The following is a 27,165-nucleotide window of genomic DNA, read 5'->3' as shown; positions in this document are numbered from 1 at the left end:
TTTTGTTTCTATATTTTTTATTTTTTTAAAGGTTTTTTAGCTATATATTAATATGTTTCTGGAGATGTTTGACATTGCTTCCTGTTGTAGATTTGTCATCGTATGTTATTCAAATGTGTTATTTGAATGTCATTTCTTTGATATGTACTTGTTTTTTCTTTTATTATTGTGAATTTTATGTGGCCCTCGTTGAGAGCCAAAACATAATAAAATAAAATTGAATTGAATACAGGAACAGAACGCACATTTACTCATGTGCAGGCAATAGTTGACCTTCTCGGTGTGTTCTTGAATGCCGTGGCCAAGTACCCTGGCAGTGTCCATGATTCTTTAATCTCCCGTCAATCGGTCACCAACCAGTGGTTCCAGAATGGTATCTATGGAAATGGACTGCTTGTTGGTAAGTATAAACTGAACACACCACACACCTTAAGTCACTCAATCATGGAGGTCAACTTTGTGAGAATGCCAATGTAGCAAACTGGATTGTGTATATATTGTTACTGGGCCAACTACCATAAACAAACACATAACGGCAAAGAGCAACATATATGTAATTAGTCCAGACAAGGGAGTAGGAAAGAAATGCTCTTACCACCCACGAAGTCACTCAAGGAATACAGATCTCCCATAACTCATCAGCCAAAAATTTCAATGAAACAAAACAGCGGGTGCCACAAGCAATATGCCTGCGCTGTGCTGCCTCATTTCTGAAACAAAGGGATGTGTCATATGTACAACGAGATGATGGATCACTCGGCTCTCCTCTGCACTGGTTCACAATCAGCTGACATGCACCTACACAGGCAGCCATGCACCATGGTGCGAGGGTTCCTGCATCTAGGGGTTAAAGTATTTCTGCATGAATGGACACCTTACTACACATAACCAATGACAAAAGTGGGTATTATCTTACTATGTGTTGTATCTCCATATTGCGCTTCCCTACGCCTCCCCTGGGAAGGAGTATTAATCTGATGTTTTTCCAGCTTTACATTTTTCAGAAAGCCAGAAAGGTAGACAGCTAAATGGGTGTTGTGTGGGGACACCCATGTCAACACCCATAGCCCGCCCCCAACAAGCAATCAATCAACTTTAAAACTGCCATATTGCCAAGGCTTGGCTTGACTTGTCCCAATAAGTACAGGGCACCAGGTAGCTATGCTGCCGCATCTCAAACAGTGACCCACATAGGGTGCAAAGGGGTTATAACTAAGCCACATTGAGTTCAACATTTAGCATTCAAATGCCTCTGGTGCCAGCTACCCTTAGTAACATATCTCACAGTGATGGATATTGCAGATGTACCTTCATAGTAATGTGCAAAACGTGCACATGCAGCAGTGACGTTTGATAACACCATACTTTAGCCATTAACAATATGGAGGGCACAAAAACATTTCAATCACTACCTCCAATTCCATGTGCAGCAGAATCTCATTTAAACCCATACCTCGCTTTGGTCCATTCTCTCAACATATGGTATACCTCCTAGCTTTATGCATTGCTCATTTTCATGTTCAACTAATCTGATCTGCCTTACAATTAATAATTAATTTCCATGTTGTCGAGTCTAGTTGGATGAACTACCTCCAGCCCTTCCATCATCCCTTCTTACCCCATCTATAATGTTTTGACTTCCATTTATCCAATTTTATTGTGCCTGCATTCATTCCCTTGCCCTTCCACCCATCACTCATTCTCATGTGAAATCTGATTGATCTGCCTACAAAATTACTCAGACCATTTTTTTTCCATCACATCAAATCTCAATTTTAAATATATGTGCATAACCCAAACCATTTTTTTATGTTGACTGTTTACATGCCTCATGCTTGTATCCTCAAACCATGATCTATGATGCAGTCATGGTCCATCATTCTCCAGATACCTTACCTTTCACACTAATTTTCTGTCTATCATAATTCTGTCCAGCTGTTGCCATGTCTTTGTAAGTCACAATAGTTCATTTTAGTGGGTCACAGTCTATAAACCCTCTGAATTACAATTGTAGCTTAATATAAAAAACATTTCACACTATCGTTCACCTTTTCTCCCCTTGTCAATTCTAAGCCAGTCCTGCCACAGATGACAACCAAGTATGGGATGTCAGGCACATATGTCGCAATCTCACATGCTCAATTATGCCTACTGTGTGCTAACCTATGCCCTGATGTTGGATATGGTGACATTCAACAAGACATTGTTAGCCACAGAAACTAGTCTCATGGAATGAGGAACAGTGTTCTACCATGCTGCCATGGTGGAGGACATTGCCATTGTCACACGACCTGGTCATGTGCAGAATTAATGCTGAGTGTAAAAAATAAGAATATGTAGTCATGTACGGCAATCCATTTGGAAGGGTATCACTTTCTTAGCAAATGGCAACATTGGCTTACAGGGACAATTTGTCAGCCTGCAACATTCGAGAGATTGTGAGAATACAACCTCAACATAACCCATAAATAAAGCGCTTACATTTAACAGGCTCAAAGCATTGGATCACTCTCCGGAATCCCAACTTGGGATACAGAAGCATAGGGGTCATCCTCATATACACCAGGATCAGTCCATGGAACTTTCATCACATTATGTAAGAAGGAGTAACTCAGATCACATAGCCAGATTTGTGACATATGTATCATATTACCTAATGTTAAGTCTAGGCAACAAGATAACATGTCCACAATGTGCCAACACTTACAGTTCAGTCATACAAATACATCAATTGGTAAATATGTTGTAGTATTAACAACATAGATGTTATGTATGTCATACAAAAGCACATTGCTACATTTTGCTATGCATACAGGTTCGCTCAGCCCTCTACACAATCACCGATGTATAGTGGCACAATGACTATCTTGGCAAACATCTGCACATCCAGATATTGTCTGGGACATGTATGTATGCACCATTTAGAGTTAACAGTCACAGCTATCCAATGAGAAATTACATCCTTCCTGATTAAGCTAATGAATTACAGACACCCATACTGCACTAGTCATGCTAGACAACACTGGATAACATAACACAAATAATGACAGAAATAGCAGACAATATAAAACACAAGAACATTTGCAGAGAACCAACATCACCCTAGTTCGCATCCAAGGGATCAGACTTTGCAGACAAGTACACATTCCATTGCATACACACAACCCATATCATCTATTCACAACTGAGAACAACGACTACAAGGTCTTTTTGTGTGTGTCACAGTGGTAAACTGATCTGCGTGTGCCAACGCAAACACACAATGAATGGATAACAAACAGTGTCCAAGATATTATATTCACTTGCACAAAGGTTTCTGGACTTGCAGAGTATGCAGTATACTCGTGACAATGTCAATCAAAACTTAAAAGGCACCAAGGGAAACGTAACGGGTTCCACAAATGCCCAGAATGCACTAACATGTGATTATCAAAAATCACAGGGTCATAATTATCTGCTTTCCTGTCCATGTCTGACCCATTGCAAGTTTAACATGAAGATTATTATACCTATAACAATTTTTGCACAAATTGAAGTAACCTCTACAGCCACTGCCATGTGTCATGTGAGTGTAAGGATGATTAGTGTTCCCATGTTTGTGCAGGTACCCATACATCCTGACAGTTACAACATGGAGGTATTGCATAGGACTGGGACAATGGCATTATAGTGATGTGTAGGCTGTAAGGTATAGACAATTCAATGGGATAGATGCAGGTCATTTGTATGTACCTCACCATGTGGAAGAAGAAAGTAGAAAGCTGCACAATGGACACAAAGTCAAAAAATCTACACTGCAAACACATCAGGATAGTATACTAATATACCCTTTTCTCCATTTTCTGTTTCAGCTGATCAAGTTTATGCACTGTTACCATGGGTGATGACCCCCATCAAAGTGCCCCACACACAGGCCCAGTGAGAGTATAATGTGACACTGGGCCAAACAAGGTCCATTGTGGGACATGCCATTGGAGTCCTCAAATCCAGGTTTCATTTACTGGACATTTAGGGGGAAAAACACCTGCACAGGCCAGAATTGGTCTGCAAAATAATATTGGTCTGTTGTTTATTGCACAACATCTGTGTACAGACTAATACACCTCTGCCTGAAAACCATGAAGAGCTGGACAATACTGAGTGTGGCCAGGAAGAAGAAGTTGATGTAAGCCAACCTGCAACTTCAGCAGCTGCAACATCAAGGAGGGATGCTGCTATCCGTAACTTCTTTGCATAATGTCAATTCTTCAATGTCCTGTATCACCTATAGCTTTGCACAAATAGTTCCACCTTGTGATATAGCACAATAAACAATTACTTCACCAATATCTTATATGCTTGGTTTGTGACTTCAGAAGGTGAACAATCATGTAAAGTTACCTTATCAAAACAACAGTGTCACACAGATCAATCACATAGTAAGGGATATGATTCCAACTATAGTTAGACCAGGAATGGGTAAATGTTTTGGGCATCAGAACTAATGTCTGCATATGGTTTATAGTTGAGAAATAAAAAGTGCTTGTTGTATGGTCTCCTGAGCACAATCATGTCCATCTTCACACAAGGTCGTAGTACTCTATACAATGTGTGTCTGATGCATAATTGTAGCTGGGGCCACACAGCTCTCATTCAATCTAATTTTTGAAACACAACATCTCTGTGTAATCTGTGCCACTGGAAAAAATAATACTGACACAAGTCACAAAGATACATGACAATGGTGGACTTGATCAACTTTAGGGTGTGGAGGGTGCAGAATCAAAGGATAGTAGAGCCAGGCTAACCAATGTATCAATACAGTGCAGAGAATGCTTTTAACACCAAGCATACACATATATTCTACATTAGTAAGTGACACTACCTCCCTAGTTGCCACATGCGTCACTGTAAAAACAACTAGGCAAATGTGTTGCATCACTAACACTGTGCATGACTCATTATTCAATACTGCACTGATCAGACAATGCTTAATTTGTATCTGCACAAACAATGACACATAGGTAATTAATGGGACAGTTGGCAAGGCATCAGCAATCAACAATGTGTTTGTAGGACTATAGATATGGCAATGCAATGAAAGAAAGTGTGGATGTCACATGGCCACCAACATGAATATGGCATTACAATAAATGTTGAGAACTGGCACAATCCTCATCCCATCACACTTACTCTGTGTTGGCACCCCAAAGACAGAGAACAGACATACACATGAGCAAAGTGCAACAGGAATACCAATAAGTACAGTCAAAACCTGCAAGTAACAGACAACCAATCACATTAGCAATGGTCAATGTATTGCGTAAGACGGACCACGAAAAACGAAGTAGCGCAATGAAGTTGGGTCACCACTCTCTGGACTGCCACTACAATCTTACAAATGCCAATTGCATGATGTGTGTAATCTAGGGTTGAAGTACAACTCCACAAGTCACAATATCCCTACATATGCAGGCATAGTTGAACACAAATATGACTATGCATCTAATATTAAATGGGCATGTCACATACAGTTGTATCTCTCAAGGAATGTACCACATACTCATGAACACATATTGTCGTGCAAGATGGCCAGCCACTATCTATGGCATTTGTTGCAGTCCTATGTGAACAACCAGTCCCTCCCCTCCAGTCAGGTGTATGTTAGACAGAAATCTCCGTCCGGCCAGCAGCGAGGGAAATCCCCCATACACCCAAGAGCTCACAACCATGGGGACAGGAAAGGTTGCACCCCCCAGTCACCTCCTCCAATCTAACTTTGGCAACCAGATTCCATGTTCCCCAGTGCACAAGGAAATCATGGCGGTACAAGTAGTGTGCCCATGGCTCTAGCCCGTAACATGACCCCTGGGCCTCCTCCACTCCACGTCCAAACGTCTCCTAACCTGGACATCGATACCAAGAACCAAACTTCTGCGCACTTTTCAAAACTGTGACTCAGTCAACAGAATCCTCTGGCAGTCTGGATTTCACAAGCCTGGGTATAGCACTGTACTCCAAGTCCGCTGTAGGAACCTCCTGATGCAGGTGATGCAACTGACCCCTCTTAGGTGCATAGTCATGGTTCTCCTGCCACCCATTATTTGCACAGCTCAACTGTCACACCATCTACAGCATCCAAACAGCACAACCTCCTCTAGCCTGAGTATGCTGCGAGGCGCAGCCCAACATTGGCAATCTCCCCTGTCACCCTATTTTAGTGTTGGTGTATGTCATGCAATGCAGACTACCGTTTGTTGTTGTGCAGGAGTGCCTCGACTGATCACAGTGCCAAGGTGCACCATGCTGGCTTCTCAGGTCAGCAATGTGCCTGCATGTGACCTGCCAGAGTTTGCCATCAGGTAAGGGTGATCACTGACGCCTCAATGTCTACAGTAGAGGACCACAGGCTCGAATTTCTCTTCAAATTGCTCAAACCCTAAAGAACATATAACAGAGGGTAAAGGTAACATCCTACATTCCAAGGATGATCCCGACGTCTCACTCCCAAGCGTACTAGATTTTACAGATATTTTCCCTAGTAGTAAATGTCCATTAAATCGAGGAAGATTAGTTGAATAGTTACATAAGATTGGGCTGCTTCATTCGTTAGCTTCAGATGAAATAAAATTAGTCTCTTTTCCAGACAAAACAACCTGCTCGGTGGCCCGCGTTGAGTTTTGGTCTAATGTCATCCCAGCTATCATAATCAAAGAACAAGGTACTCTTCATAAAAATGGTTTTGATATCACCATGGTTAAAAAGGCCAGCTCTGTATGTAAACAGATAAGGGAAGTCCAAGGAATAAAAGGCATCTCTATCAATAACTTCAAACAACAGAGAACGTAAGAAAAAGAAAGGAAATATGTGCAAGACATTCATGGTGTTCGGCAATTTTCGGACGGATCAGACTCATGGCAAAAGCTATATCCGGATGAAAATTCCAGGGCTTGGATAGCGGGTTCTCTAAACAGGAATTAGTTGGGCAAAGACTTGAAACTGCTTTTTTAGCGATATGCATGTTATTGCGTCATGGAACATCGCGGGAAAGACAACTGAAAAATTGCTTTTTATTCTGGAACTTCCACCGTCAATTATGTTACTCCAAGAAACATGTTCCATGGCAACTTATGCGCAAAAAGATTACTTGGTGTTTGCTAAAGCAGCAGAGGCTTCCAGAAGAGGTCACCAAAAAGGAGGCTTAGCAATCCTATCGAGAGAAGAGAGAGATTGGGACCCGGAGGAAATTGAGCTATCACTCCCAAATATTCAATGCATCAGCATTAAGTGCCAGAAAGAAAGAATGGAGACTTCATCTGACCTCTTAATTTTCCACCAGGAACCTCAAAAGATCAAATTCTGACCAATTAATTCAAGGGAAATTGAATCAATTCTAGAAGTAAGGGGATATCCTATGTTGATAATGTCTGGGGACTTCAATAAAAGGATCTCAAATTCACTAATCTATAATAGGGGGAAATCTCCACATGAAGAAACCTGGCAAATTCCAATTCCAGTCCTCCCCAATAAATTAAAAGCAGATAAAAGGGGGGAAATGCTTTTGACATCCATCGAAGCAATTAATGGAGTAATAATAAATGGGAGAAAATATGGTGATATTCTAGCAGCATTTACCAGATTGGGCCCAACTAAGTCTTCAATTATAGACTATTTCATCTGCAGTCTAGACTTATTTTCAAAGGTTCAATCACTCTCTACTAGACATTCTCATGAAAGGGATCATGCACTACTTACTGTGGAAGTTGATATCAATACCCAGCACTCCTCTCCGTAGTCACTCCGTTCCTACGAAGGCCAGGCAGACGTAGATCAGAAAACAGGAAGGATCCATTGGAATTCCAAAGCAATTAGTAAGATAAATCATATGATCTCTCAAGATTTGTTAACATAAGTGAGTAATACTGGTAATCCAATAAACAGATTTGAGGTAACCTTACAGATGGTAGTTGCTTCTCTTCAAGGAAGCATTCCGAGACGAGAATTTGTTAAAACATGCCAGACGGGAAAATCTTTGGAGAATAGTTCTCGACAATTAAATAAATTGACTAGAATGCAATTCTGTTCTTTCTGTGTGCTAAGACAAGGAGAAATAAGGAAACTGAAAAAACTCCACCAATGGAAAAAGGAGAAAGAAAGAGAAGCTCTGAGAGATCATGTCTGGGTCGACACCCAACAAGCAGTAAAACACAACAATAATAAATCATTCTGGAAAATAATCTCTGCGCAGATGGGGATACAAAAATCTGTTGAAGCGACTCCTGTATCATCATCAGACTGGGAAAAGTATATTTTATGGCTCTATAAATCTAACCATCAAGACCATTTATCCCCCGGACTGGATCAGGCAATGAAGGAACTTCCCGAACAGAATACAATGGAAATTTCAGCCGCTCAGATCTGATTTCCTCGGCCAGGTCTTCAGCAGCAATGGGTCCACATAAGATGCCTATCAATGTTTTACAAAAAAACGCTGATGACTGGGGAACATTTTTAGCCCCTCTTTTCCAATATTGCCTGGAAAGTGGAGAAATTCCTGAATCTTGGCGAGGGAGTGTGGTGGTTCCCCTTTTGAAAAAAAGCGCCAGAACGAACCCTGCAAACTGTAGACAAATAGCTCTCCTTGACGCCTCCGGAAAGATCTTTGCTGCTTGTATTTTGGAAAACTTAAAAGACTGTGTTTTTTCTAGAAAAGTAATCCCCATGTATCAGGCTGGGTTTCGCCCAAAGCATTCTACATTGGACAATATCGCTGTGTTCCAAACAGTGCTTGATAAGTTTGTGAAGTTAAACGGCCACATTTTATATTGTGCTTTTATCGATTTCTGGACGGCGATCGATAGTGTAGATCGACCGACACTATGGAGAAAATTGGCTAAAATGGGGATTCCCAAAGATCTCGTAATGATAATAATCTCCCTTCATATATCTACATGGTGCCGAGTCCAAATGGGGGGTGAAAAAATCCTAACCAAACCCATCCCTTCGCGGAATGGGCTAAAATAAGGATGCTTACTAGCTCCCTTATTATTTTCCATTTATATTAGCGATCTCCTAGGGCGTCTCTCTCACAATTAGCTCAAGTAGAATACTTTGTTTAATGTATGCAGATGATATCATAATTCATGACCAGACCCCAATAGGTTTACAAAGATCTTTGAATGAACTAAATCTTTATGCAACCGAAAACTTTCAGATGCCAAATATTAATAAAACTAAAGCACTCCCCTTTAGTGGCAGAAGGAAGACCTTACCTTATACCTGGTCTTTAGGAGACAAACAGATAGAGACTGTAAGAGAGTACGTGTATTTGGGTCGTACATTCACTTCCAATCTGCTAGATACAGCCCACCTTCGCCACCTGAACCGGAAGGCAGATTCCCACGTTGGGGCTTTACAGAGAGTGTACCTCTCTACAGGAAATAGACACTTTACATCAATGCTGGAAGTCTACAGTATGAAAATCCCCCCCGATCTTATCATATGCCATGGAATATTCACAAATTAAAACATGGCAATCTCTAAAAGTAAAGGAAGGGACCGTACTCCGAAAACTGATAAAAGTTGCACAGTCGGTCCCAGTTCAAGCCTTACGTCTTGAGCTATCGGTAACGGGAATCTCTGCCAGAGCAATTTCTAATATCATTAGGTGGGCGTACAATTTACTACATGCAGCCCCAGACACCTTAAGACATTTGTTAAAATTGGAGACTTTTAGAAAGGAAGCGTCTGGGTATACTTTTAATAAGAATATGGTAAAAGCCTTTGAGGTCTCTCAATGCACGGTTGCACTTTTACAGGAGTGGTCCCCAGCACATCTGAAAGTGTTTTTAAAACATTTGCCCCCTAGAATCAGCTTTGAATCTGATAAAGATCACTGTTGTCAACTGAAGCACTATAAACGGTTTGCAGAGCAAAAAGAATTCAAAACTTCTGCTCCTTCCTCTGCAAAGGTGGCCAACAAGATTTGCTCCACGTTTTATTAATTTGTCCTAGTGCGAGCATAGTTATGACCCGCCGACGTTATATAATCCCAATTCAATTAAAGTATAACACTTTTTCTGCTCAAGATTTAAATACATTATGTAGCTTTCCGGTTAATGAATATGTTTCAATGTAGTGCTCCCCATCCAACTGTGAGAGCATCCCCTGTTGCACAGCTTGTAAATCCTTCTGCTATCCCAGAGTTCCTCCAAATATTTAAACAAAAAATACGTTTTACTTCTTTCGAATTTATTTCATTCTTAAGCTTTTCAAAAGTTCATTTTTCATTCATGAATCATTGTTTTTTTGGATTATAATCACTTTCAATACATTCGTCCAATGCATTTCGGTCATAGTTGACCTTCATCAGGGACAATCAGCTGAAACAAGGTATAAAAATGCCAATCAATGAATAGTTAAATTACCGTTTACAAGCATCTAATCAAACAAACATTGTGATCAAAATTGTGTTCAAACGTGATAAACCCAGTGCATAGGTGCTGTGTAACGTGCATATCAAAAATAATGCCAACTATTGAAAGTGATTATAATCCGAAAAACAATGATTCATGAATGAAAAATGAACTTTTGAAAAGCTTAAGAATGAAATAAATTCGAAATAAGTTTAATCATATTTTTTGGTTTAATATTTGGAGGAACTCTGGGATAGCCAGAAGGATTTACAAGCTGTGCAACAGGGGATGCTCTCACAGTTGGATGGGGAGCACTACATTGTGACTTTCAGTTAAGACGCCTATGACAAGAGGCGTCACTCTGTTTCAGCACGCTGCAAAATTGACGAAAGTGACTTTCTGAAAATATAAACCTCTAAATAAACGACAGTGCGCTCGTACCTTACATTTTTGCACATTAATGAATATGTTTGCCATAATCTTTTTAAGTTCTTAAAAAGCTTTTTGAAGCTGTTTTAAATTATAAGCACTATCCGAAGATTTTACCTTATCAAATTCTATTTAATGCTGTTTGAGTAGGTGGTTGAACTTTGTTACTGTACCATCTTGTGGTGAGTCTAAAAAGCAAAAGTGTTTTAGCTAAGCATTTTTATGAGTATCTAAAATTATTTTAATTCTGTATTTGTTGATCTCAGTTGAGGTCAGGATCAAATAAAATGTTACTGTGTATGTTTACTGTGTGTTTGGTGTCCCTGTGCTTAGACCAGTTCAAACCGGTTGCAGGGGCTACCAAACCCTGCTCTGGTGCGAAACTGGACAACGGATATGGGTGTAGCCACCCCTCTTTCCAGACCCTCCCATAGGTGGGTCCCCAGAGTACCCAGGAACCCCTGACTACAGGACTTTAGATTACACCTGGACGAAATTCTGAAACAGAATCCTGGAACTTCAGTGCTCTACTCAATACTAGAGGATGGAAGAATCTCCCTTGGGGTCAAGGAGTGACTCCCCTGATTAGCAGGCACCAACAAAGCATTTGCCTGTCTGCATCTCTGAAGCTCCCGCCAGACTCTGATGTATTTGCAGCCCAGGAAAAGGATTTCCAGACTTCTCAGAGGCTGACCCGAGTCCCCAACAAAGCTGAGACCTGCAGCCCTTGTGAGTGACATGAAACCGGAACTCCTGGATACCATTCACATTTGCAGTGCATTGACTTCTCGACGTCTCTTGAAATTTTGTGCTTTGGGTTACTCGTAGCCCAAGTCCCGAGCACCTTTTGCACTGAAGATTATGGGCCTACACTCCACAAGTGTTCCATCAGCCTGCTTCTTGCATTTCAGCTTGAAACTTCTTTGCGATTCCTGGTCCGTCGACTGGTAGGTCCCTTTGAAGGCAACTCTGATTTCCTTGGGCTTCCCTGGTTGCTCCAGATGTGCCCTGACCTTCCACCGGGTGGTGAGTCCCTCGGACCTTGCTGGTCCACACCGAAGCATTTCTTGACTTTCTGCCTGGGTTGCTGTTGCCAAGACTTGGGGGTCCCATCCGGTCACCAACTCCGCAGCACTCGACATCCTTCATGGGACAGCTCGATTCCAGCACCTGGTCATCATCGACGCCTCCTGGTCCTCGTGGCTGCAGAGTCAAGCTTCACCTCTTTCACCTGAAATCACCCAACATCGTGGGCATTCGACTATCGTGCCCCTCGTCACTGGCTAGTAACCCAGATTCTGTCCCCTCTGCTTTCAGGTTCTTCTCATCTTTGATCCAGACTTGGATCACCCCGGACACTTTCCTCTAGGACAGCAGCAGCACTTTGAAGCAAATCACCATTGAAAACAATAAGGATTCCCGACACCAAAAGACACCTATGCACCCGGCTTTCCTGGGTGAGGTAACTTGAGTACTCCGGTGCTCCCAAACCCCTTAAGTCTAAACTGGTTTGCTCAAAGCCCTTTTCCAAGTGTCCTTAATCTCTAAATTTCCAACTGCGACTTTCCCCTTAGAAGCTAACAGTGATTCGTGGCTGTGTTGTAACACTACACGCGTCCCCTGTGTCACTACCTTGGGTGGTTCCTTGTGGGCCCAGCGATTCTACAGGCTCTAGGCCTTGTGTCTAATCAAGTTGTGGTTCTTATACCACTTTCTTAACATATTGTTTGGTACGCCCCTAGGGCTCAACGTATATTGTGCTAATTTACTGTGTGCTATTAAGTGTAACTTATGTGCTTTGACCTCTAGCCTCATAAAGAGACTAGTAGGGTGTGTTTAGAATAAATACATGAAATTTTTATATACATACACCTGGTGTGGTTCTCCTTTCATTTGGTCATTCAAGAGATTATAGACCTTTAAAAGGTAGTCCTGTCTTTAAAAGTACATTCTCACAATTTGTATTGACAGCCCCTACAAGTCTCTATTATATAATAGGACTAGGGGATAAAGCCACCTATAAGACCTTGGTATGTAATAGAACATGGAGGTTTAAATACCCAGCAGATATCCCGTACTTGCATGTGTGCACTGCTGCGTGCCTGCTGTCATTTTAAAGGCAAGCCGGGTTTGCAGACTATCTTTAAGTGTCAATTCTATTTATTGTTAACTTTTACAATTAATTTAAATCATTACAGTAAAAGCATTCGTCATGTTACAGCTAAAACAGTGGGAATTTTTTTTTATTTTTTATAAAAGAAGTTTTCTGCCCCTCCACAGTTCCACCACAATCAGCCTTCCCCAGGTTTTGTGGATGCGGAGGTATGGCAATCCGAAAGCCCACATTGTTCTATGGGGATGGATGACATTGTGCAAATGTGGCAGATGTCCATTGACCATGGGTACCTATTCCTGTATGGCTCTGTCCTTGGGGGGATGCTAGAAGTACAGACAAGCGTCTATGCAGTTATGAGGCCACCTCGCTGCCGTTGCTTGGGCTCGTAATACATTGCTCCAGTGTTTTGTTTCATTCATTTGTCTTTTTTAAAGCAAGCTTGATGCTGTAGATCAATTTCCCCAGTCTTGCTAGGGTCATTGCGCTAGACTTGGAAAAGCACATAGCTGACGCTTCGATACAGGAATACAGGATTTTTTTTTCATAGATGTTACAGATTGGGTGCAGTAGTCTTCTTCGATCGTCATTGAGATTTGGGCAGCAGCATAAGAGGTGCAGCCACAATTCCTTCTTATATGGGCAGAGTCTGCAATATGTGGCATCTCCCCTTCGGGCCCAAGACGGATTGAAGTACACAATTCCTAGAGTGATTAATCTCATGGACAGTATTTTTCTTCAGGTTGATGGAGTGAGAGCATCACTTAGGTAAACCTGGGCTTTGCCTACCATATAGGAGCTATTCAGCGGGTCTACGTGTCGACTTGAGCGGAGGGCTTTGCAATCGAGATCGAATGAAATTTCACCCACTTGTTTATTTATAGCTCTTTCCCAGATGATCATTGGGATTTCCAGCCTCGATATGCTCTCTTCCACTATGTTCAATGCATTGATTGCTTTGTGCAGGGCGATGTGCCAGAGTGTGTGTGGCTCTTCAAAGATGGATCTCAGTTGGTGTTTTAATGAATTCGCTGGGGCCCTTAAAATCCTGAGACACAGTTTTATAAAGTCCCCCTGGCACATCAAATCGGGCCTTAGCCTTGCATTCCTTGCTGACCTCGGAATTTGGAGCACCGTTTTATAAGCTTTAGGTTGTATTGAATTTAAGCTAGCGTGCTGTGACCCAGGGAAAGCAAGGTGGCCATAGCTGATTGCTGGTAGGAGTTTTGCTTGTAGAACTTTCAGTATTGGGCCAGCATTCGGGCTGTTCAGGTGGTGGTTTAAGTGCTTGAATAGATGTATCACCATTTTGACCTTAGTACTCTGGTGTTTCAAGTTGGCCTTCGCATTTGCCCGTTCCGTCAGCCAGACCCCCAGGTAGTTGTATGACTCTGCTGTATTGATATGCAAGTTGCCCATTTTCCATTGTACTTTCTTTTTCTGGTGGTAGGTTCCGAAGATGACGACCTTGGTCTTTCCTTGGTTTACTGTCTGTTTATTTATTCTGTTGAAATGATTTATTGCGGTTAGGTCTCTTGTAGACCAACCTTTGTGTGGTCCATTATGGCTGTACTAGTTACCTAGTCTTGGTGCTACTAGGCAGGCTCCTTTTAGGGTGTCCCCCAGATCCGCCGTGTATAGGTTAAACAAAATGGGTACCAGCACACACCCTTGCTTCAGCCCGTTCTCTGTAAATATTTTTGAGGACACTGTGCTGGTGCTGGTTTTGACTCTTACCCAGGTGTCCTCATAAAGCGATCTTATTGCCTTTAGTAGGTTTGGAGGAATTCCCCAGTTTTCTAACTTCCACCATAATCTTCTGCGAACAACTTTGTTGAGTGCTGTGCAGTAATCCACAAAGCAACAGAAGAGTGGGGGGGTGATTCTTCCGGGTAGCCTGGGCAGATAGATGGGTCAGTGCCAGTACATTATCCATTGTTGATGCCTGTGACCTGATGCCAGTTTGGTAAGGAGGCATAATACAATTCTCCTCCTTCCACTCCTCCAGGTCCTTTAGTAGCAGGCGGGCATAGGCCTTGGCCTCAAGGTCGAGTTGGGCAATAAGCCTATTATTTGATGGCTTTAGGCGGTCTCCTTTTTTAAAGATAGGGACCAAGATGGAGCCCCTCCAGGCATCAGGCGCTGTTGCTGTCTGGAAAGTGTAGCTGTATAGGGGAGCTAATATTGCAGCCCAAAAGTCGGGGGCCTTTTTGAAAACCGGCGCTGGAATACCGTTTTGCCCAGGGGGCCCGTCATTCTTCATTTTCTTTATGGTCTTAATGACCATTTGGGGGTTTTGCTGGGCTGTTACTACAGAGTGTGATCGCCGGCGATCTCTTACCCTCGGACTGGTTGCAATGGCTGGCTTTCGTGCCTTCTGGTGTGATGTCTGATTGCCAGTCTGGACCATCACCTCCACGGGCCCCGTCTGAGCTATCTTTGTATTAGGGGTAATTGTGTAAAGCTGTTTGACATTGATCAGCCAGTCCTTTTCTGCTACTCCGTTCTCTCTTGAGATTCCTCTGCTGCTCAGTTGATTTATGTGTCTCCAGAGATGCGCTGGATTCTTCTGTTTTAGCAGCGAGTAAACTTTGAGCCATTCCCTTTCCCTGATGACGTTTTTGTGTTCCCATATTTTCTTCCGTAGTGCTGCCCTCAATGAGGCAGCTGATGGTCCCTCCGGTAAGCCGCCCCATTCTTTTCCTGTTTGCGAGGGCCTTGCGCAGGAGTCCTTTGCTGTCCTGTATGTCTTTGTTTAGCCCCATTCTGCCCCTTCTTGGTTGCCCATTAAGCCTGGGGGAATGTGACTGGGAATTCCCACGCATAGCTTGTAGGTCCTCCATGATGTCTTCCCAGTACTTTATGGGTGAGAGCGCCGAAGACAAATAGCCTTTCTGTTTTTCTTCGAGCCAAGTTTGTAGCGTGATGCCTGTATTGTCCGACCATTTGATCCTCCTGAGAGCGCTGTATTTTTCATCCCCTCTTGATGCTCCGATGGTTTGGTGATAGAGAGCAGATGGAACTGTCATCTAGAAGACCGCTCTCAATGGCCTGTGGTCGCTTTCCGACCTATCTTCTACTTCAAAGTCATCTAGTCAGGCGGCCAGTGCCTCGCTGACTATGATGTAGTCAATTCATGGGATGTCTCTGGAGGTCCGGAGAGGATCCCATGTGTTCCAGTGGGCCTTTTTCAGTGCATGAGTTGAGGTCAGTTTATGGCTGCTAATGAAATTGGACAGAGGGGCTGCCCTACCGGATATCAGAGTAGGGGGTTTGTTTGTGTCCAGATCTCTCAGGTTAAAATCCCCCGCCAGGATAACCTGGTGTGTTTTATATTTGCACAGGAGGTCTTCAAGTTTCCCCAGCAGTCCCCCCAGTTTCTCTTTCATGGTAGGCTGTGCCGGGTTGATGTAACAATTAATTATTAAAAGAGGCATTGGGTCTGAATTAAAGTACAGGCCTCTGATGTATAAGGCTTGCTATCCAGGTGTTTTTAAGTCAATTACTGTAGCTTCCAGGGCGCTTTTGTGCTTTATAAAAACTGATAGACTGCCGGCTGGGTCGGCCATATAGATTCATTGTTATGACTGGTATGAAATGTTGGTAGTACCCTACCAGTGGAGTGCTGGACGAGGCCCACGTCTCTTGGAGGCAGAGTATATCGCCTGTTTCCAAAAACTGCTTAAAAATGTCATTGCCGCAGATTTTTCCTATCCCTGCTATATTCCAGGAAATTATGGTTAGTTGCTGTTTGTGGGCTGCTCTTCGCCTTGTCACTCCCCTGGCTCCTTGGAATTCTCTGCCGTTAGGCATGCTGGTGCCCACTATTCGGAATTCCTGATGGAATAGGAGAAAAGGGACCTGCACTAATGACCCGATAATTGTTTTGGCACGTAGTCCTGATGTCCATTGGGTTACCCTTAGGGCGGTGCGAGTAATGCCTGAGCAACTCGGACTATTTGTCCCCTGCAGGATCGACCAAGGGGCATTTTCCCTGTTGTCTGGTGCCAGGACGTACGGGTATTTTGGATGTGGCATCATCTGAACATTTATGCCCCACTCTGCAAGTTTTGTGGAGTTGTTCACAAAGGCGTGTACTTTTATGTGGTTTAATCCCACTACTGATGAGTCGCCATTTGTGTCCCCCCTTGTACTCAGGAATTTCACCCATTCTATGTCGCCTGTTTGTATTTGTTCTAGGGTGGCCAGGTGTTTAAAGAGGCAGAGTATATTACCCCTGTTCAAGATGTCATGCTGTCCAGTGCTGGGATACCTTGGGGTGAAGAGTACCTCATGGACCACTGTTGGTGGGCCGTGGATTGGGGCCACTCTGCTCATGTGAGGTAGGGACTCAGCTGGCCTTGACCCTGTGCTTTGCCTTCCTAATTTGATCCTAGGCTGTCTTGCTTGGGGCCACTTGTTATTGGCCTCAGTTGACCCCGGTGTCAGACTCTTGTCCAGATTCTGGTTGAAGTGGGGACGGATCCATCTGTTCGAGAACTATTGTGGGCGTCTCTACTTGGGTGCTTGCTTCACATGCTGCCGAGCTTAGTCTGACTGCTGAATCTTGGCCGAGGGGCTGGCCTTGTTAAGGGTTTTTGGGCCATCCCAGTGCGGGAGGTCAGGGAAGTTGGTTGTATTTGCTCTTCTACCAGTAGATGACAGGCCTTGGACTCATTATTGCTCCATTTTTTGGCAATTAAAATTGGGTAAGGCTGAGGTGGATTGGTATTCCCTTGCGGGGGGTTGTACTCTTCATCAACTGTCGTTGTCTCCCTCTTATCTTCGTTTTTTTCTGTTGTTTCTTCAGCTTCTTTTTTGCTCACCTCGATACAGTGGTATCGTGTATCTTGTGCTTCCACTGTACTGGGGATGTGTTCCTGCCAGTCTAGTGCCGGAGCCTCGTCCCCTCCGCTGTGCCCCTTGATTATGCTGGATGTCCCTTTGGCCCTTTTGGATCTGCCTGATTGTCTGGAGTCTTTGAATCCGGGGCCGCACGCCATCCTACTTGTTGTCTTGCCTCCAGGGGGTTGCGGTTTATTAGCCCCATGTCATCTGTGGTGGATGTACTAAATGTCTTCCAGCATCCTTTGACTGTTTCTACTATATTCTTTAGGGTCTCAGGGAGGGAGACCCATTTCTCCATGAGGGTTGAGCCACAGCAGGTGCAGTCGCCTCGGCTAGAAGCTATGTACTGGTGGAGCTTGTTATCTAATTCATCCACTCTGGAACTTATGTTGACTCGCCGGGCTGAGATGGGTTGAAGGAGGTCTACTTGAACTTTCATTTTAGATGACCGCCATAGTGGTATAGCTCATCTTTGACGGTGGAGTTTTCTCCCAGTCCGTGTCCATACTTACTTTGCAGGGTTTGTTGCCAGTTTTTACATTGATGCCCGCTGGGGGTTTCAAAGGCATCAGCAGATTTGGGGTTAATTCAAGGGTTCTTTCAATCTTCTGGCCCAGATTGTGGAGAAATGAGGCTGTTAAATCCCCTCCCACTTGGGAGTCTGGTTTCTCGATGACTGAATGTGGCCATGTGCTTGTGCGGTTTGCTTCAGATTCCATGCTCTGGGAGTCTGAACCGTAGGCTGTGGCCCGATGAATTTGAGCTTTCGTCGTTAAAGTTGGTACGTCCTTGATTGGAGCTGATTTGTGTGGCATGGTGGGTGTAACCTCTCCCCCATGGAAGAGATTTGAGGAGGAATTGGCCACATGGTTAGACCTTTGGGTTGTGTTAGGTCGGGGAGGCCTCGGGCCACACCCTCCCTTTCCTTCTGTCCACTGGGTTCATTGCTCAGGAATAGTCCCTCTCCACAAGTATGCTCTGGGGGTGATCTACCGAGCTCTTTGAGACTGCTGTCTTGTGCCATACTTAGGCCATGGGGTAAAGCACCAGGGGTTCCCCCCTGGTCATGGTTAGTGTTGGAGGTATCCTTTTTCCTCTGAAAGTGCCTTATCGAGCCCTTTTGTGCAGCGCCTTGTGGTGATTCCTTTCGTTCATCTGTAAGTGATTTACTCCTTGTGGTCCTCGTGGACCCCTTTATTTAGAGGAGAGCATTGAGAGATTACTCTAGAGTCATGAACTCTTGTCCTTTTCTTTTGGGTCCCATGTCTAGGTGGAGCACTGGAATAGCTCCTCCTGCTGTGTCTCTGCTCACTTACAGATCTTGCCGGGCTGAGCGGGCGCTCCTTCCTTGGTACAAAGGAGTTGCAGCTATGCTGGGGAGGATTGGCTTTAAAGGATCTTAATGTGTCTGGCAATATGCTCTGTGGGCCCTTTGCTGCGGCAGCCTACTAAAGGGCAACCGAGCTTGCCTCCAACAGACACACTGGTCTTGTCCCAATTTTTCCAATTTTCCAGTTCCCTTCCAGCGGGGAATTTTTCCCCAAAGCCCAAGGTCCAAGGGTCAAGTTCACACATCCCATTGTTTTCCCAGTTGTTTGCCTCTCCAAGACCAGTGGTGCGATGGTGTTTTAACTGACAGTTTTAGCAGGCAGTGCTGGGGGCTGGCTGGAGTTCTTTAAGAGATTAGCGGGGGATTAGCGGCAGATTTTGTTTTAAAAATGTTTTTTGAATGAGGTAGAGCGACTGAGGTGGAGCGAGCTAGCGGGCAGAGTCAGTGGGGGGAGGAGGAGGGGACGGCGGTGATAGTGGTGAGCGGTGGGCAATTTGCAGGCTAATTACATTTTGCTGTGATGGCTACGGGCGTCAGATTTTGCCTGCTGCTGTTACTGCCACACACGATGTCCACAGGCACTCACTGAGGCTCTGCGACCCCCTTCCTTCCAAGCAGCCTTGATTCCTGAGCTCCCAAGCTGGTGTTTTCTGCAATTTTTGGCTGTTATTTCGGCCGCGATTTTCAGCCGTGATTTTCTGCCACGGTGTGCGGCTCGTCCTGCTCTGCTCCGCTCCACTCATGCTGCTTGCAGCTGGTTGCTGGTCAAACGTGATCGAAAACCTGGACTGGACTTCCCCTTAAAAACCTGGACTGTACTTCCTCTGACAGCAATACCTCGTAGAGCCAGAGTCTTTAAATGTAAATTGTGTGCAAACTCAACTTTAGTGGTATGGGCACTTCAAAAGTGATAATCGACCTTATCTTTATATATTAGGTATCCCAGAGTCTCTCCTAGGTGTGCCAGGGGTGGGGTCAGGTAACTGTAAGCAGGGACCTTATAAAAGATGTTTAATATGCCCTTGTGAAGGAAAAACAACCCATTTCATTCTTGATCATTGTAGATACTTGGCTCCTTAGGCTAATAGTGTAATATTGTATTTGATTATAAATATTGCCAAGAAAGGATATTGGACCTGCGCCGGAGTCGTGCCAGAGTCCTGCCCGTCTGCGCCCGTCCGTGCCCAGTCGGGCCTAGGGCCTGCCACCATGCCCCACTCACTGTCGCCTGTCAGCACCAGGCTCCAATATGGGAGAGACGCCCTTATCGCCTTACGTCCGCCCCACCCTACTAGTTGTAGCTTTGCACAGATGGGGACCATCCCATTTTTATCGTGCAGAGCTTGCTCCTCCGGCCACAATTCTGTGGCTGTGAAATCTGTCCTTTCCATGGCTCTACTAAACTGCCGGTCCTTGCCGAGCCATGCCATTGAAATCAATTCACTTATCCTAGACCACGAGCTCGATGTTTTGTTTCTCACTGAGACCTGGCTCTCCCCCAGCTCTGGCCCTGACATGGTCAGAGCACTCCCTCCAGGCTTTCACATACTCCACCTTGATAGACCTAAAGGGAGGGGAGGAGGAACTGCAGTTCTCTACAGAGACACGCTCGTTTGTAAGATTCAGAATGGAGGGGTGACTGACTGTGAGAGCTTACAGTTCTCCCTTCGGTTGTCACCTACAGTGTCTTTGGTAGGCTTGTTGATCTATCGCCCTCCCGGACCCTTGGGTAGTTTCCCTAACTCTCTTTTGGAAACTACGGCACTTCTTGCCTCTTCAACTGCCAACTTTGTTGTTCTCGGAGATTTTAATATCCATCTTGAGGACCCCGCCAATGCCACAGGAGTCGATTTGCTCGATGATCTCAAATCTTTTGGAATCAATTTGGCCAACTCGGGCGCGACCCATGAGAAGGGCCACCTGCTTGATCCCTTACTTTCTAATCTGGACCATCTTACTCCATCTCCGGCTCTTGCCCTACCTTGGACAGACCATTACCTGGTGTCCGCGTCATGGCAATTCGATAGCCGAGCTGCGGTGGTCCCACGGGTTCACACCCTGGAGAGAGCCTGGTCGAGGCTCCCAGTTGACACCTGGGCGGCACACTTGGAGGCCACGCAGCCCCCCCAGGGAGCTAACCCGATAGTCGCTGACGCCCACTTCCATACCTGGCTCGTGGATTCTCTGGACACTCTCCTACCCAAAAAGAAACAACTTACGTGGGGGAAGAGAGTGGGCTCGGCACCTTGGTATTCATCTGAATTAAGAACCCTGAGGAAAGGATGCAAGAGGCTAGAGCGGTCCTGGAGGAGAGACTGGAGTGAGGCGAGTCGTAAAGAATATCGTGCGGCCCTGAGCAGGTATAAATCCGCCATTCGGGTGGCAAAATCAGGATTCTTTGAAGAGCGCATTGGCTCTGCAGCCAACTCCTCCAAGGAGTCATTCAGGGTCATTAAGGAGCTACTCAATGCCCCCGATCCTCAGGTTTTCCACGAGGACCCTCGCAAAAAATGCACAGAACTGGCCTTGTTCTTTAAAAGCAAAATCGACAACATATTGGCTTCCCTTCCCCGGCTAGGTGAGGTCTCCTCCTTGGAGGACAATCCCAGCTCTCAACTTGAGCTACAATTGGTGGAGCTGTCCTCCCTCGGTCCATTTACGAAGGAGGAAGTCTTGTCGGTGCTGAGATCTATGAAGAGCGGCTCCCCGAAAGACCCAGCACCTATTAAATATCTTAAACAGGTGTCATCCACGATCGTCGGCCCTGCGACGGACCTGATAAACCTGTCTCTCGCACATGGGGTGGTCCCCCCCAGTTGGAAAGAGGCGGTGGTTAAGGCTCTTTTGAAAAAGCCTAACCTCGATCCCGCCGATCTTGCCAACTTTCGGCCTATCTCTTTGCTGCCGGGTATCAGTAAGGTGGCTGAGAAGCTGGTGAATGGCCGCCTTTCCAACTTCTTGGAAGCCAATTCCCTCCTGGGCGACTCCTAAACGGGTTTTCGCCCCGGTCAGGGGACCGACACCGCCCTGCTGGCGGTCGTGGAGAATGCGAGGAGCATGCTGGATTCGGGGGGATCAGTGGCAGTGATCCTCCTGGACCTCAGCGCTGCTTTTGACACCGTGGACCATCAGGTGCTTCTCCAACGGCTGTCGGGGGTGGGGGTCATGGGTTTGGCCCTCAAATGGTTCGCCTCCTTCCTGGAAGGTCGTACATTTGAGGTGTGAGAAGGCCAGGAAAAATCATCCTCTACCCCTCTCCAGTGTGGTGTGCCACAGGGCTCTTCATTGAGCCCTACCCTATTCAACGTTTACATGGCCCCCCTGGAGAGTGTGGTACGGCCGCTGGGTATTAAAATCATCAGTTACGCTGATGATACTCAGCTGGTGGTAGGCCTCTCCCAGTCGGCGCACCATCCCGACCGGCTACACACGTGTCTTGAAAAGATCTACACGTGGATGTGCAGCTCAGCCCTAAAGTTAAATGGCTCCAAAACGGAACTGATGCTGCTGAGGAACTCCTCTCCATCTTTGTCCCCCAGCAGCTGGCCAGACTGTCTGGGACCGATGCCTCCCCCCAAGCAGGAGATCAAGAGCCTGGGGGTATGGCTGGAACAGGACCTATCATTTAAAACCCACACCAAAAAGACTGCTGGCGTGTGCTTTGGCCTGCTCCGTTCAGCCCAGAAGATTCTGCCCTTGCTCCCAGTGGCCACTCGTAGGCTTCTCATCCAGGGACTTATCATCTCGCGGCTGGATTTCAGCAATGCGTTATTCCTGGGTGCACCCGAATCGACCCTGAACCGACTGCAGCAAGTGCAGAACGCGGCTGCCAGGCTTTTGACGGGCCTCCCTAGGCGTCAATCTGCCCGCCCAGCGTTGAGGGCACTGCACTGGCTCCCTGTGAGGGACAGGGTGAAATTCAAGTCACTCTGCATCGCCCACAAAGTTCTGCACGGGTAGGTCCACCTATTCTGGAGGAGATGGTCCAGCCCTACAAGGCCTCTCGCTCTCTTCGCTCTGACCACCAACATCTCCTTCAGGTTGGCAGGGTGAAAAAGGCAAGAATTGGTGGTAGAAGGTTTTCAATAAATGTGGCCTCCTTGTGGAACTCATTGCCCCTACCACTGCGCTTGGAAGCCAACCTTCTCAGGTTCCGTAAACTTTTAAAAACCTTTTTGTTCTCCGCTTAATCCCTGCATTCTTTTAGTAGTGTTATGTTCTGATAAGCGCTGGGATGCCTATTGGTAACCAGGCGCTATACAAAACTCAGAATAATAATAATAATAATTCAAGGACTTAAAAGATTGGTATTGATAAATCTAATGACTTGCCACTGTGGAATTTATCATAACTAGTACAGAAGAGAAGTTATGGAACGTTCTCTTTTTTAACCCAAAATCCAGCTTTCTAGTGGTCTCTGCTGATTGGTCAGCCTTAACTGGCTTAGCAAGGCTGCTTTGATTAGGTGATAAGTGGCCTGGCAGGAGTAGAGGTTATCTGATGGAGAGAGCTCTGCAGCTGTGGAGGATGGGTCCTGCAGATGGGGCTGCGTAAACTAAACGGAGCTCATGGAGAGAGCAGATCAGTAAGGAATGCAGGGTCAACCTAACCCCACATCCTTTGTCCCAGCCAGATGGCACCCTTAGGATAGGAATTTTCAGAGGTCAAGGGGAGAAGAGCTAATTGAAATGAGCCCCATTGGGTGTTGGTCTAGCTGGCTCTTACACATCCGGAGAGAAATCATCCATGTTGGATTTTAAAAGTGCAGTGCTTTGTGGGGCATGAAGATGCCACACTTTAGAAGTTGTCATGCTTTAGGGAGGCACACAGCATCTCATTGGACAGAGGTGCCCCCTACTAGTCGCCTCGGAACATTGAATAGATATCTTCGAGCTGCATAGTCTCTGATATCTTCTGCCTGAAACTACAAGGAAAAGGAGGACTGCCCTGCTGGAATCTGAATTTGCACCCATAGGCCAGCACTCGAATGAATGCGCCTGCTGCACAATTTGGTACTAGAGCCCTGGGGACTGTGTCTTTCTTCAAAAAGGGTTATGGAGTGGGCTCCCTGAAGCTACAGGTTAACAGAGCCCACCTGCATCCTCTCCAACAGTCCCCATGCTGGAGTGTTACCAGTGGACTTTAAAAGATTTGGCCATGTAAATTATGGGAATTGTGGAACAGACCTTCCAGAGACCATCCAGGGGATTCCAGAATTTCATATTTATGTGTTATACCCTTTGCACATACAAGGTTACCTTCAGGAAGCACCTCATGAAGTTGAAAGAACTTTGGAGAACTTTTGGGAAAAAGCTTCAGAAGGGGACCGACCTGACGGCTAGAGTCAAGCCAACTACCTTCAACTGTGACCAAGCCAGGATTTCTGGTTTGTCCCACTGAAAGCTCAGGAGCTCGGGACTTACAGGATTTGGCCGGGGCCTTGCAGATAGTCAAGCCGGTGAACCCTCTCCAAATCTGGCCTTCTGTCGAGGTTTGAGTGCCGTCTGAAAACATTTTTTCCAGAAAGGTTTCTAAGTATGTAATTAAAGGTTTTACTGGGGCCTCCCGCTTAGTGTATCCGACCAGGGCTTCACTGTGGTCTCCCTGAAACTTTGACTTTGTCCCAGTCAAGCATGACCAGATGTCCCAGAGTGAAGTTATAGGTTTTTAAGCACTATGAAGTGGTTAACCTTTAAAAGTTCATATCTCCGGTTCCCTGCTTTGGATTTTTGTCATTTTGGTGTCTATTTGCTCATAAAAATATTACTATTTTTATAATAAGATCTGGGATTTTTTATTGTGTGCTGTGTCTTACTTATTTGATGTATTGGTGTTTTTAAACGCTTAACACTCCTTTCTCCTAAGTTAGGCCTGACTGATCATTGACAGCCACTAAGGATTGAACAAGGGGCTACTTTACTGACACCATTACTGGACCCTATACTGTGTTAGTGAACTTATTACTACTTGTAGGTAAATACCTACTCCTACCCCTTGTTGCAATATAGATCAAGACAGACTTCACATAAGAAACAGGAGGTGGTCTCAGAGATTATTTGCAGTAATGTTAGTGAGATGCTGCTATATTACAATATTGAAAATACACTCACTAGCCCAGAATATTAGATGTCACCACTTTAGAATTTGGACTATTGTGCCTGTGAACTGTCAGTGGCCTGACCAAAATTCAAGGCTGTTCTGAACAGGGGCCCTGAAAATCTGTTCATCCCTGGGCCTGCAGAATTTTTAAGATGTCCCTGCATGAACCAAATGCAAATACGAGAAATGAAAGGCCCAAGACACACAATTAAGGTTTTAATAGTCAACTCACACATGTTTGTTCTTACATTTGATCTAGATTTCTAAATTGTGTGTGATTCATAACGAATCCTAGATGTGAGATAGGGTGGTAGAATGGCGACAGTTCTCGACAGTACCATTTGGCATTGTCAAGTCAAATGAAGAACAGTAAAATATACCATTTTGTGCTGCAAGATGGCAGCACAACTTATAACATTTTGTCCATAGAAAACAAGCAATACATTAAAATACGTATTGAATTCAAGGAATACATAAATAGACAAAAAACTAATGCAAAGTCAAAATGCATTCTTAAATAGTAATTGCAAGTGCAACGTTTTCTGAATGAAGTGTAAATAAATACTCATTACACAACCTCCCCAGTTATTGGTTGAAGATAATCCTTTCTCTTTGCTAATACTGAGGGACAAAATATACCTTACTGTGGCTAAAATGGAAAACGAGATTCCAACTGGCAGAAACTGATCCCTCTGTGTGATATACAGTGTGAATTATAAGGCACGCCTAGTATTCATAGTAGATAATAATGAAACGTGATTAGCAATAAAAGACATATATTCCTGTTTACCAACCTCCAACTTAGGGCCTGATTCTGATCTCGTCTGTAAAGCCCTCCTTACAACTCAGATCAGTAGGGCTTTACGATCAAATTGTGCACCTGGAGACCGAGCGAGCGAGTACGATGCATTCACATGCTTACAGACTTGGCTCGCTCGGACTCCAATTGAACTCTATGGGAGCCTGTATACTGGACGCGTAGACAGGCTCCAATAGCAAAAAAAAGTGGGTGGGGAAAAGCGTACACCCTGTGGCGGGCACTCCATGGTGCCCGCCGCACTGTGCATGCATGGGAAGGTGGGACCCATTGGTACCCCCACGGGTCCGAATCAGAGGGTTCCAGGTGATGGGGGGCCAAAAAAGAATGATTCTGGTAGCTTTTTCGCTCCATACATACCAAATCGTGAAGGCTGTCCCAATCATGCATTGTACTTGCTCGCTCGGAAACAGAGTCCATAGAGCTGTACAAAGCGTCTGCGCACAAGAAGTACAGACTGGATCGGGTTGGGAGATTATTCGCTCGACGCGTACGCGAACTTTGCATCGTACTTGGTCGTTCAGACCTGTGTACAATTCGGTCAGAAAAAAGGGCTACGAATCAGATCAGTAAAAACCAAATCCGAATCGTAGGCCTTCCGAGCAAGATCGGAATTGGGCCCTTAATCCTATAAAAGTAAGTTTATGTGCTTCAATGCCAAAACTCCCTTTCGGCATTAAATATTTTTACCTTAATTATTTTAAGACTTTTTTTATTTATACACATTGGATTATCAGTTAGTGAAATTTACAGCGCTTTGCGCAAATAATAGTTTTAAAATAAGGATTCAATCACACTTATCACTTTAAGGGCATATCCGCTGTGACTTTTGCACAAGTGCATCAAAAACTGCCTAGCTAGACTGACATTACTCTCTCTAGTTAGAGAAGTTTAGAAATGTATAAATGCTAACTAATTTAAATTGTGATGAAGTCAGTCCAAGTGTAAATTGCCTCGAGACCCAAGCCGGACGATGAAGCCAGAGCTTGGTAAATGCCCACCCTTCAAATCTTTTAAAATCATTATCTTCGCCCAATCGTATCTCAGGTATAGCATAATTTAAAATTAAAACCATTTTTGCAGAATATGCTCTAAAAAAATGGCTCTACCATCTGACTACCAAAATAAAAATCAC

This window comes from Lissotriton vulgaris, chromosome 2_1 (assembly GCF_964263255.1).
Source record: "Lissotriton vulgaris chromosome 2_1, aLisVul1.2, whole genome shotgun sequence".
NCBI classification, from domain to species: Eukaryota; Metazoa; Chordata; class Amphibia; order Caudata; family Salamandridae; genus Lissotriton; species Lissotriton vulgaris.
The sequence above is the reverse complement of the archived record's forward strand: the minus strand, read 5'-3'. Positions refer to the sequence as shown.